This window comes from Balaenoptera ricei, chromosome 5 (genome assembly GCF_028023285.1).
Source record: "Balaenoptera ricei isolate mBalRic1 chromosome 5, mBalRic1.hap2, whole genome shotgun sequence".
Lineage (NCBI taxonomy): Eukaryota > Metazoa > Chordata > Mammalia > Artiodactyla > Balaenopteridae > Balaenoptera > Balaenoptera ricei.
Window position 1 is genome coordinate 123,032,433 of NC_082643.1, and position 12,403 is coordinate 123,044,835.

Below are 12,403 nucleotides of genomic sequence, written 5' to 3' on the forward strand. Positions count from 1 at the left end.
CCTTGGATAATAGTATCTACACTCTGACTCAGACCTTTTGTTCATCTTCTACCCCAGCTTCCTACTCTGACTAGCACAAATGTTTCATTAATGGAAGATCTGAGACGTCCCATCAAAATTTTCAAGAATTTCATAATCGAGAGACATAAAATGTTAGATAAGAGAGCTTATTATGAAGTTCTCAAAAGCAGTGATTCAATATCAAAGGTTATGTATTTTCAATTTTGTTCTCCTACACAGCTTTCCTATCTTTAGTAGGGCTTTAATAAGTATCACATGCATTTTATAATAGAACTGCTGCATTTCCTCTATGCTATATGACTCAAGTTGTTTATAAATATAGAAAGAGAATAAACTCATGTGACCCTTGGGGAAAAAAAGGATATATATCAATTCAAATCAACAAATAAATATTTCACCACTATGAAGTACAAAGCACTGTGCTTTGTACATCATATATATGTCTGTGCATGTATGTGTATATATATAATATATACACCTACATACATATATATCTTTTATATATGTATAAAATGTATATACATATATGTGTGTGTGTGTGTGTGTGTGTGTATATATATATATATATATATTCCCTTGAAGGAGCCTACAAGATAAGGCATAAATGCAACTCATACAATATTGAGCATGAAATAATGAAATGCCTAAGCCATTTGGCAAAGAAAATATTTAATAATTTTACCAATATATTCAACTGGCTTTTTAGAATCTCTTGGAGGTTTCAAAAACAAAACAACTCAGCATGTCTTAGAGAAGATTTCCATGCTCTTCTCCAGGGTCTTCCATCTCATCAAATGATACCACCATCTACCCTTATATTACATGGGAACCTGGGACCCATCCTTCTATACCCACTCCCCATAGCCAATGCACCAGCAAATCCTGCCCACTCAACCTGCTAAGTCTCTCTTCAATCACTTTAATTCTTCCCATCTTGATTTTGATGTGTGTCTCTCTTTAATAATGTCTAGCCTCCCCAGTAGACATTAAGCTCCTCGGTCAGGAACAATATTTCCTTTTGCTCACCACTTTATTCTCAGAATCTAACAAAATTTCTGATACAGAATATGCCCTCACTAAATGTGTTGAATAAATGAATGAGTAAACACATGGAAAATATCAAGGCATTAGTAAGTCAGGGATTCATTTTCATTTGAACTCCAAGCAGTCAGTATATTCATTCAGTGGTTTTTGAAAACGTGTATCTACACAAAGACCTCCACACAGATGTTTAAAGCAGCTTTATCCATCCAATGGCTTTTATTTTTTCAGTTGCAAGCGACCAAAAAAAATGCAAGTAGCTTAAGTAAAATTGAATTTATTGACACATGTATCTGAGCATTCCAGGAGCTGATTTCCTTTAGTGACTCTTGATCCAGGCCTGGTTTCTCTTTTTCTGTTTTGTGTCTTTACTTCCTCAGTGGAGGCCTTATTCTTAAGTCACCATTTGGCTTATTCACAAGATGGCTGCACCAGCACTTGTCCTGAGTCCCATAAGAAAGTAAGAACTTTTCTATTTCAAAGTCAGCAAAACTTCCTGTCCCGGGCCTGCCTCTTATTGGCCAGAACTGGGCCATATGCCCATCCCTAAACCCATCACTGTGGATTACACTAGTCATGGAACATTCCTGGAATTGTGAGCAGGGACAATTACAGTCCAAGGCCATAGTCTAAGTTGGGGAAAGAGTGATTTCCCAAAGAAAACTTTTACCATAAAAAAAGGATGAATGTTTTTAATATGGCAAAAACCACAAATAACAAATGCCCACTACAGGGTTTTTACACCTTTCAATTACTGCTGTCACCAGGGAAGAAAAATACTGATATCTACAGAAAGCTTATAGAAATAGTGTGCTCAGATAAGAGAGAAAGAACTACAGCACACACCACAGCCCTTCAGTGGTACAGGTGGCAAGGTTAGGACAGGGGTATTAAAATACGGAACTTGATATTTAGAAAAACTGAAATAAAACAAAGCCCCTAACCTACAAATGCGGGCCTCAAAACAAGACTGGGAAGCCTCAGATCGCAAATACGACCATGAGAATAGAGCAGCATGGCACAGCACAGAATGTGTTTCTTTATCCCCCATGGGTAGGGTTACTACTGACTGACTGAAAATTTAATGGCTTGCTGAAAAATATTGCCCCATTTATTTATATATTCAGATTCTGGTATCTAGAGTGGGCAAAACCAGGTAAGCAACCCACCTGCCCCTCACTTTTACAGAAATCTGTCTGTATGTATATGTGTTACATGAGGATGCAAAAACTAACAAGCTCTAAGTCAACAACAGAAGGCAGAGCAGGACAAATAACAGAGACATGTGCTATGGGCAAAAATGCTTTAAGAGTTGGGAGAGAAATCAGTTCAGGCTGAGCTCTTCAGGAAGAAATGCAGACAACAGTAGTTTGTCCTTCCCATAGGAAGATGACATAAGAAAAATAAAAATATGTGATATTACTTCCTTCCTCCCCCCAGTAAATAGTTACATCTTGGAAGTGATTCAACCATATATTTTTACTCTGTCTCTCTTGTGACATAGGCATGTATTGATGAAAGGATAAGTATGTTATCTCTAACCATGGAAACAAAAAGCTTTAATCAACTCTTTGGCAATCTTAAGAGATAACATTTCTTCTATCCAATTTTGGAAGCCTCAGTGAGATTTCATCTCAGAAGACCTTATTACCAGCAAGGCCAGAGCCCAAAGGGAAGAAACACCCTCCCTCCTCCTCCCTCAAGGGGGTGGTGAGAGAAAGAGGAGGTCTAGAAGCTCAGCCACATCCAACTTTCAACTGGAGCAATGCTATCAGACAACCCACAATCTCACCTATTCACAAAAATCTGCCCTACCAATGTTTTCTGGGCCACATCTAACACTTCCTAACCTCTAACCTCCTCCTGTGTCCACTCCTATTATCTGTGCCTAATGACAGAGGGGTAACCTTTCATATCTACTCATTCCTTTACAAATCCATATCAGTTCTCCTCCTCCTTACTATCTATTTTCTTCTGCTTTCTCATCATTCTTTCCATTATTAAAAATAGAACAGCTGTTACATTTTCAGGAAAACCCCTCTTAATTTATTGTTCTTTTTGTGTTCACCTTCTCTGCTGATCTGAATTTCCCAGACAACCCGATTTACTCTTTGGCATTGTTAGGAAAAGTTACAAGACCGTGCTGCCTCTGTTGACCACTAAAGCCTGTGAGATCTTGCTTTAATCTGGCCCACTTTGTCACTCAGAAACCCTTTCGATCACCTCTTATTGACACATTTCCCATTGCTGACTATTCTGGACAGTTTCTACACAATCTAACTGTCCAAGCACTATTCCCTACTCATAGTAGAGATCTTTCCATTAAAACCATCTTATTAGAATTTCTACAGAATTCTCCCTCACCACCTCCAGGTCATTCCAACCCCACATCTGGTCTAAATACTTCAAATTTCATCTACTGTTTCTTTACTGTCTCCTTGACTACTCCCGGACTTTCTCTAAATTTCTGTATTGATATTATATCTCTCATTTGACACATCCTTTGCTGTCTCTTGTTAATTGTCTTTTTATATACGTATTCTGCCATCTCGAGTAATGATAAACATCAAGACAGGAATCATGAGATAACTCCTATTGCAGTGTCTTAGAGTTTGCACTTAATCAGGCTGCATTGTAAAGCATAAATTATTATTTTACAGTAAAAATATTCTAGTTTTTGCACATTTTATAAATTCTTGCTTTATCACGTTCTTGAAAGTTTAGAAAATGGCTATTAGTAAAGTTATGTGCATGTATTGATACTTGTATTCAAGATGATCAGTTAGTTTTGTTCAAAGATATTGCCTATTCTATGAACAGAGTCAACAGTAACGAGAGCTAACTATCTTGCAAATGCAAATTTGGCATATAGAAGTCATTTAACAAATATATATTGGATGGATACATAAATGGTAAGGGTAAAAATGTGCATGGCTTCATCCTCACTGGAAAAAGGAATTCAGCTGACATCATAGAAAGATGACCAGGTTTGCCTGAGGGGGAAAGGAACAAACCAGGATGGCATAGTCTAAACTGGGGCACTGGCAGCTCTGCCCCTTAAGCACATCCTTTCTGTAAACTCACTAAGAGGACAATATTCAGGCGCCCTGCATATTACTAGCCAAGATCTCTAAAACTTTAAGAGGGAAATAAACTCACAGAGTAAATTAAGGAGACATCTGAAAATCACAGCTGCTATTAAAGGAAGATAATAGACTAAACAATCTATGTAGTCATGCGAAATGAATGAAGAGATCAAGAATTTAAAATAAAACATCATAAATATCCTTCAAGAAATGTTAAGGAGGACTCTGGTGACATGAAAAAGAAACTAACAGTTACAATGAAAAATCAAGTGGATACACTGCATACGAAAAATATAAAATTTGAAATAAAAATATTGTAAGGCAGAGTGGATTTAGAACAAGAACAAATTATTGAGCAAGAATATCAGATTAAGAAACTCTCCCAGCAGGACATCAAGGAAGTTTTAAAGGATGAAAAAAATCATTAATTAAAACTTGAATGAAATGGAGAATGAAAGTAGAAGTGTCAAGTCCATAGAATAAAAATCCCAGATGGAAAAATAAAGATAGAGAGAAAGAAATATCTGAAGAAATAATAACTAGAACTTTTCAAAAATAAAAACTTGAAACCTCAGACTGAAAGTACTCAAAGAATACCAAAGAAAAAAATACACATCTAAACACATGACAGTAAAAATTTATAGGCTCAAAGGACAAAGAACAAGTCTTAAAAGATACCAAAGAGAAAGAGGGTATCTCAGACTGACATTGGGATTCTAAACAGCCACACTGGTATCAAAGAGACAAAACATTATAGATTTAGGTGCATTGAAGGCAATGAACTTAGAGCTTATGACTTTTATATCCAGCTAAACCATCATTTAAATATGAACACATGACTATCATATGTTCAGGGATACATGTACTGGATATTTTGTTTGCCCACTCCAAACCATCTACCCTGCATCACTCTGCCCTATGACCGGATCAAGGGGCTCCCTTGGCATTTGATTGTTTTGGGGAATAGAGACCCCTTGTAGATCAAAGAGAGGAAGGAATCAGGTCAGTGTATTTGTATCCATGGCACCCTCCATGAGGGGCAGCATGGGCTGGCTTCTTGTTTCTACCCAAGGTCATAGCTCCTATTCAGTCACTGTCTTCACACAGCTCTCTCCCTCTCTATCTCTCAGTTTCTTCTTTTTCTTCTCCTGCTCCTCCTCTTTTTCCTCCTCTTCCTCCTCTTCTTCTTCCTCTTCCTCCTCCATCTTGTCATCCCTTCAGGCCCAGGGATGGGAGGAATGCCTTGCTTTTAGCAGCTGGTACTGCACTAACCTCTTTGTTTTTCTGTACCCTGTTCACTCCTTTGTAAGTGGTCGTTAATCTCGCCTCAAAGTACTCGGTGTGAATGTGCCATCTGTCCCCAAACAGCACTCTGAATGATAAACATAGCCTCAAGAGGTTTGCCATACAAACATACTTTAGAAAACATTTTTGAAGAAAGTTTTGCGGAGGCTCTTATTAAATATATGGGGAATAAGGATGAGTAAATTATCTATTTTTAGTTTCAGCAATCTATTTTTTAATTTACCAAGGTTTTATTAATTCAATTGTTCTTTTCTGTAGCATGCTTATTTTTGGTTTTATAAAAGCAATATCTTCTTAAATCTCTATGAGAATAGTAATTAAATTTATCTCTAAGTTCTCTTTTGTTACCTTGGGTTTATTTGATTATTCTAGAGTTAGTTTTCTATCTCTTTATCTTAATCTTGTTCCTTCACTTTTCAGGTTTTTCGAAAATGTCTAACAATCCTTTAAGAATGCAGAAATGTGAACTGACTAAGAGCTCTGTGCACATGGGCTGATGGTGGCAAGTGGCTGGCTCTGATGTAAGGAGATTGGGTATGGACCCGGTCATCACACTTGGGCACTCTAACATTCCAGAACACTGCAGCTTCTGTCAGTATTCACACTAAATGCTGTGGTTCTCCTCCAAGTGGTTTTCCTCTCGAGAGGAAACCTGTGTGTGTGTGTTTGGAGGAAGTGTTGAGGACTGAGGGGCAAATACCTTCCTGACGGCCATTCTGTTCATGGTGGGTGATGGTGTGGACTGGGGTGGCTAACTGTTCTGTAGACAAACCGTCAATGAAGTCTGCATTTTCACCCATCTCTTTCTCTCACTCTCCAATGCAGATACTATCTAAAAGAGCCTGAGTCTCTCTAGGATTCTGCTGAAGAGAATAATTCTCTCTTGCTCTTGTGGTCTTCTCCGGGTATATTCTAACCTCTGACTTCCACAGTTTTTTTTTTTTTTTTTTCTCATAATTACGTTATTGAACTGGGTTCATTTGCCCGATGTGCAGCAAGCCAAATTCTGAGATGCTGAGGTTTGCAGCAGAGAAAGGGTTTGTTCACGAGGCAGCCAAGCAAGGAGACAGGAGAACAAATCTCAAATCCACCTCCCCAAAGGCGAGGGGCCCGGGATATTCGCTGGATAAAGCTGAGGCATGGGGAGTGTGGGGAAACGTGATTGGAAACAAGAAAAAGGTGAAGTAATTGTCCTGTGCAGGAACAACTAAGTTACATGCTTCTCCATGGGGCGCATGTTCAGAAAATGTTGGGGTTAGCATGTCCTGAAGGTGGAGTTGTTGGCCCTCTGATGTCACTGAGGACACTTATGCATGCCCAGTTGGAAGGTTGGTGTTCTAACCAGTCTTAACTGGTTGGAGCTCAAACTAGATACAGCTGACTCCAAGTTCTGGGGAAACAACTCAGGCAAACATCTTATTGTTTAGGTTAGGTGACGCTTGGAGGATATGCAAGTTTTTGTAAAAACAATTGAAATGAGCTTGATCAGGGAAGGCGGGCTACAGTTCATTATTTATTGAGCAAGTTAGGATCTAACTGATGACTACCCTCGGTTTCAATATGACGTTCATAATCTACAGCCAGTTTTTGTTTTCCAGAAATTTACTAAAAATTCTCATCCACTGTGACTACCCTCTCTTTTTCTTTATTGTTGTGAGTTTATACACTTTGTTTTATTTCATTGTCATTCTGATAGGATCTCGGGAGAAAAAAAATACGTTTAGATAGTCTGCTATCTTAAACAAGAAATCATTCCTTAATTATTTTTTAAACCACTCAGGTTGGTGGAGTGTAGAGTAATACTGTCATACTGGAATGCCTGCTTTCTACAGAGAAGAGATATAATTGTAGGTTTCTTGGATGCTCTTTTTCCTTGCCGTCTCCCTTTTTAAAAAAAATAAATTTATTTATTTTATTTATTTATTATTTTTGGCTGTGTTGGGTCTTCATTGCTGCATGTGGGTTTTCTCTAGTTGTGGCGAGCGGGGGCTACTCTTTGTTGGAGTGTGCAGGCTTCTCATTGTGGTGGCTTCTTTTGTTGCAGAGCACAGGCTCTGGGCACGTGGGCTTCAGTAGTTGTGGTGCACAGGCTTCAGTAGTTGTGCACACAGGTTCAGTAGTTGTGGCTCGCGGGCTCTAGAGCACAGGCTCAGTAGTTGTGGCACACGGGCTTAGTTGCTCTGTGGTATGTGGGATCTTCCCAGAATTGGGCACGAACCTGTGTCCCCTGCATTGGCAGACAGATTCTTAACCACTGCGCCACCAGGGAAGTCCCTGTCTCCCTTTTTTAAAATTGCCTTTGCCAATTCATTAAAAATTAATTTAAAAAATAGTTTCTTTGTATCTATTTTTCTAGGTTTTCCTGAGTTAACACAGTTTTGTAAGCATATCAGCAGCTAAGGAATCTAGCATAGTGACCAGAAACCAAAGGAGTCAGAACGGTAGCATTTACTCATATTGTCTTATAATTCTAATGATTCAAATAGGAGCATTTTAATGTTATTTTATCTCATTTCTTTCTTTTATAGAGACATCATAATCACAGTTCTGGAAAACAAAAATTTTAGTGAGCAAGAGGAAAAGGAACTTGAGATCTAAGCCAGTAAAGCTCTGTATGTTTTTAAAACTTATAGTTTCAACTGATTTTTATGACTCTTTCCCCTATTCTCTCATGTGCCAGCCAACTCTTTTCAGCCTCATCTGGTTCAGAATAGAAAGGATCTTCCTGACCATGAAATGGAAAAAAGGTGTCTAGGTCTGACACACAGTAGGAGCTCCAAAAATATTTGTTGAATCAGTTCACTGGCAATGAATAACACGTTGCCAGTCTACACCTTTTAATAGGTGGGTCTGTTTTTGTTTCAACATTTCAAGGACTCTTGTACTCCCCATAAGACCTATAAATACTACATTTGAAAAGTAGCTGAACTTCTTTTTTGCCTCTACTCATAGTAATAACTTCTCAACATTGTATTTAAAGAGCCTGCTAGCCTTACAGATAATGAAATTAAATGGATCCAGGTTGAATTTTAGAGCAATAAAGCAGAAAAACATCTTAAGACTATTTTGGTGAGCTGACAATGTAAAAAGAACTCTTTATGGAGTGATAAAGAAAGGAGTTTTATTTTTACAGACTATGTGGGGAGTAGAGAGGGTCAGGTTGAGTATTAGGAGGAAATTCCTGAATGTGTAGTTTTCACATTTTATTAGCATTACTTCACCTGCCACACATGGTAGTAGACGTTCTTTGAAAATGTAGGTCATATGGATGTAACAATTTTTTTGGCCATTCCTATATTGGTAGGAACTCAGGTTTTTTTCTATCTCTGAGTTGTTTCTATTGATAAACACCAGTGTGCATCATTTTTAACATTTTATTAAATATATTAAAAGAAGTTCTTTTGATAATGCTTTAAAAATTTTTTTTTTTTGCTTTGAAAACCTCCTTGTTGCTACTGGAGATAAAAAGGACTATTTCATAATGATAAAATAGCCAGTCATAAAGACATAAGAATCCTAAATATGCATGTACCTGACAACATAACCTTAACAGATTAGCAAAAATGCTGGCTGATGTAAAAGAGGAAATAGACAAATATAAAACTGTAGTAGAAGAATTTAACACACTTCTCTCAGTAACTGATAATCCAAACAAGAGCCCATAGATGTGAGCAAAGGAAGAGACATTGGTGCAAGATTGGTGAGTGATATGGAATGTGCCACCTGTTTGGGTACCTTATCTGTGCCCCCTGGCCCTGCTCTAACTGATCTTGGATATACTACTTCCATTTTATTAAAACTGTTTATGCGATTGCCCGATCTATGACTTGGTGGATGTGACAGTGCCCAACTCATGATAGGCAGTTTTGGTCACATGGTGACTGGATGGTATGACACTTGGTCTGGAGTTACATTTTGACAGTGAGCAGATGACACGGGCTTGCTCCAGAAATCCAGGGGTATGCACAGCAACTCTAATTGCAATGTGCCAGAGGGCCACATGACATCTTTATCTAACACACATACTTCTAATACTGTGGGATTTTAAGGGGCATATGATCCAGGTGACCAAATTTCTCATACTGCAACCTAGACTATTGGACCTTTTAGGTCATATGGTCCAAGGGACAGGTCTGCTTGTATGTAACCTAGACCAGTTGCAGAGCCCCTTCTTGTTCTGGGACCCACTCAAAACTAGCAGCCTACCATTTTGCCAATAAATGGGTCAAAACAATATTTGCTAGAGGAGAATATACGCCTCTGAAACCCAAAGAGGTCTACCAAGTACTGTACTTCTTTGTTAGTGGTAGGATGTTCAAGGTACAAAAACCCATACATTGCTTGGAAAGCTATGTCCCGAAATTTCCCAGAACATAAGAACCCCTAAAAACTTCACCAATGTGGCAGCCTCCAAATCTTTTTAAGTTTTATCGCTATTACTTCCCACCCTCCGGAGCATATGTGATTATGAACGCAGAGTCCTTGCCAATTTTTTCTGCCTATCAGATCTAATACAATGTGGTAAATATAATGGACCAAAATGATCTTCCGTGGAATATCCAGACTGTTCATGTCCCTTTGGACTATACTGTGAAGTAACAGGCAAGTTAACATAACCTTGGTTAAAGCAGTGGAATGTATACTGTCGTCTATCTCGTGTGAATGTAAACTGCTGCTGATTCTCCTTTTAAGTGGGCATTGAAAACAATGCATTTGCTTGATCCATAGTTGCATGAAGTGGACCAGAGGCTGTGATAATCTGCTCTAGTAAAGCTACTACACCCAGCACAGCAACAGCACTTGGAGTTATGACCTAATTTGTGTTAGTCCACTGTCATTCATTAAGATCTGACCAGTTTTTGCAGGGGTCTGATTGGTAAATTAAATAGGGATATGATGGGTACCTATGCTGCATCATTTAAATCTTTGACAGTGGGACTAATCTTTGATGTTCACCCTGGGAAGCAATATAGTTTTTGATTTACTCTCTTGGCTGCTGGGGGTAGGGAGAGGGGAGGCAGTTTCAAAAGCTTCCCCCAGGCTTTTCCTACTATAGCATATCTTGTGCAACTAGTCAAGGAACGAATATAAGGATCTGGCATTTTTGCATTGCAAAATGAAATTCCCTTATGTATTTTTAAAAATTGAAGTATAATTTTCATACAATAAATTAATCCTTTTAAAGTATACAATTCAATAAATTTTGACAAATGTATAAAGTCAAGTAACCGACCAGAATAAGATATGGAATATTTCTATCATCCAAAAAAGTCACTCAGGTCCTTTGCAGTCAATTGCCTACGTTTAGCTAGCCCCTAGCAACCACTTGCTTGTTTTCCATCCCTATAGTTTGTCTTTTCTGGAATTTCATGTAAATGGAATCGTAGAATATATATTCTTTCCTCCCTGGCTTCTTTCACTTAGCATAATACTTTTGAAATTGAGTCTTGTTATTACATGTACTAGTAGGTAATTCCTTTTTATTGATGAGTTATATTCATTGGATAGCTTTACCAAAATTTGTTTATTCATTCACTAGTTGATAAACATTTGGGTTGATTCCAGTTTTTGGTTATTTTGAATTAAGCTGTTATGAACATTCACGCACAGGTTTCTGTTTTTGATGGAGTTCATTTTATCACTTCTTTCTTTTAGGCTCCTTCCTTTTTAGTGCCCTGTTTATGAAATCTTTACCTCCCCTAATCTGGGGTACAAAGATTTTCTTCTATGTTTCATTCTAGAAGTTTTATAGATTTAGCTTTTATATTTAAGTCTGTGATGCATTATGAGTTAATTTTTATGTGTAGTGTAAAGATCAAGGTCCTATTTTGGTACTTGGATATTCAATTGTTTTGGAACCATTTGAAAGTTTTTCCTCTCCCTTTTGAATTACGTTGCCACATTGGCCAATACATAGAGCTCTTTTTGGCATAATGATCCAAAATGAAACAAAGGACTTAAGGGTTTGAACAGTGATACATATCTTTTCACTGATTTCATAGACATTTTGCCCAAATGCTGATAAATGGAAGGATAATTTTCTGTACCTTTCTTCAACTGTATCTCCTGGATCCAAAGAGACCTTTTCAGTTCTCACTCCAGGTACCAGATAAGGGGAAACCAGATGGAGTAAAATGAGTGACCTCTTAGGGCAGGGGAAAAAAGGGGAAAAGAGCAGGTCCTTGGATGGAGGACAAAGGGGTTTAAGAGACTCAGGGGACTGTGAAGTCAGGGAAATTAGAAAGAAAAGCCATAACCAGGCCTCCTTGTGCAAATCCAAGGCAAACTCTGGATGGAGTATAAATTATGTTACACCATCATCAGGACTCACGTCAGACTGGACTCAGAGCTTCTCTGGCTAACGGTAGGGCATTTCTCAGTGACGGACTGGACCATATTTCTCTTCCAAACTTTTATGACAGAGCAAAAGGATTATAGGTTTAAAAGACCTATAAAAGACCTATAAGAAAAAGTGAGCTATAACTATTTTTGTTTCTGAAGCAACATTAATGCAATGTGAGGGAAAAAAAGAAAGAAAAGAAAAGCTTTCACAGGATGTCTGGAAATTTTACAGTAAATATTTAAATTATTATCTAATATCTAAATACTTTAGATCAAGCTCTGCAACGTTTAAGATTTTTTTTAAAAACTCTAATCTTAATAATTAAACGGTCAGGAATAGTGTTGATTTATCCATTATTCATTGTCATATTTGGAGCATGTGAACATCAAATTTAGGAAGAGTCATATGAATATTTGACAAATAAGGATAACCAAAAATCAGTGAATGTGATTCATTTTTAATGGTTTAATGATTTAATGATAACTGTTCTGCTACAGGTATAACAGGAGGACAGCATACATAAATAACCCACGATGAGTCCATTTCAACATAAACCAAATAATCAGTTTTCCTCTCTTGACTTTGTTAATTTTCCTGTGTCATATTG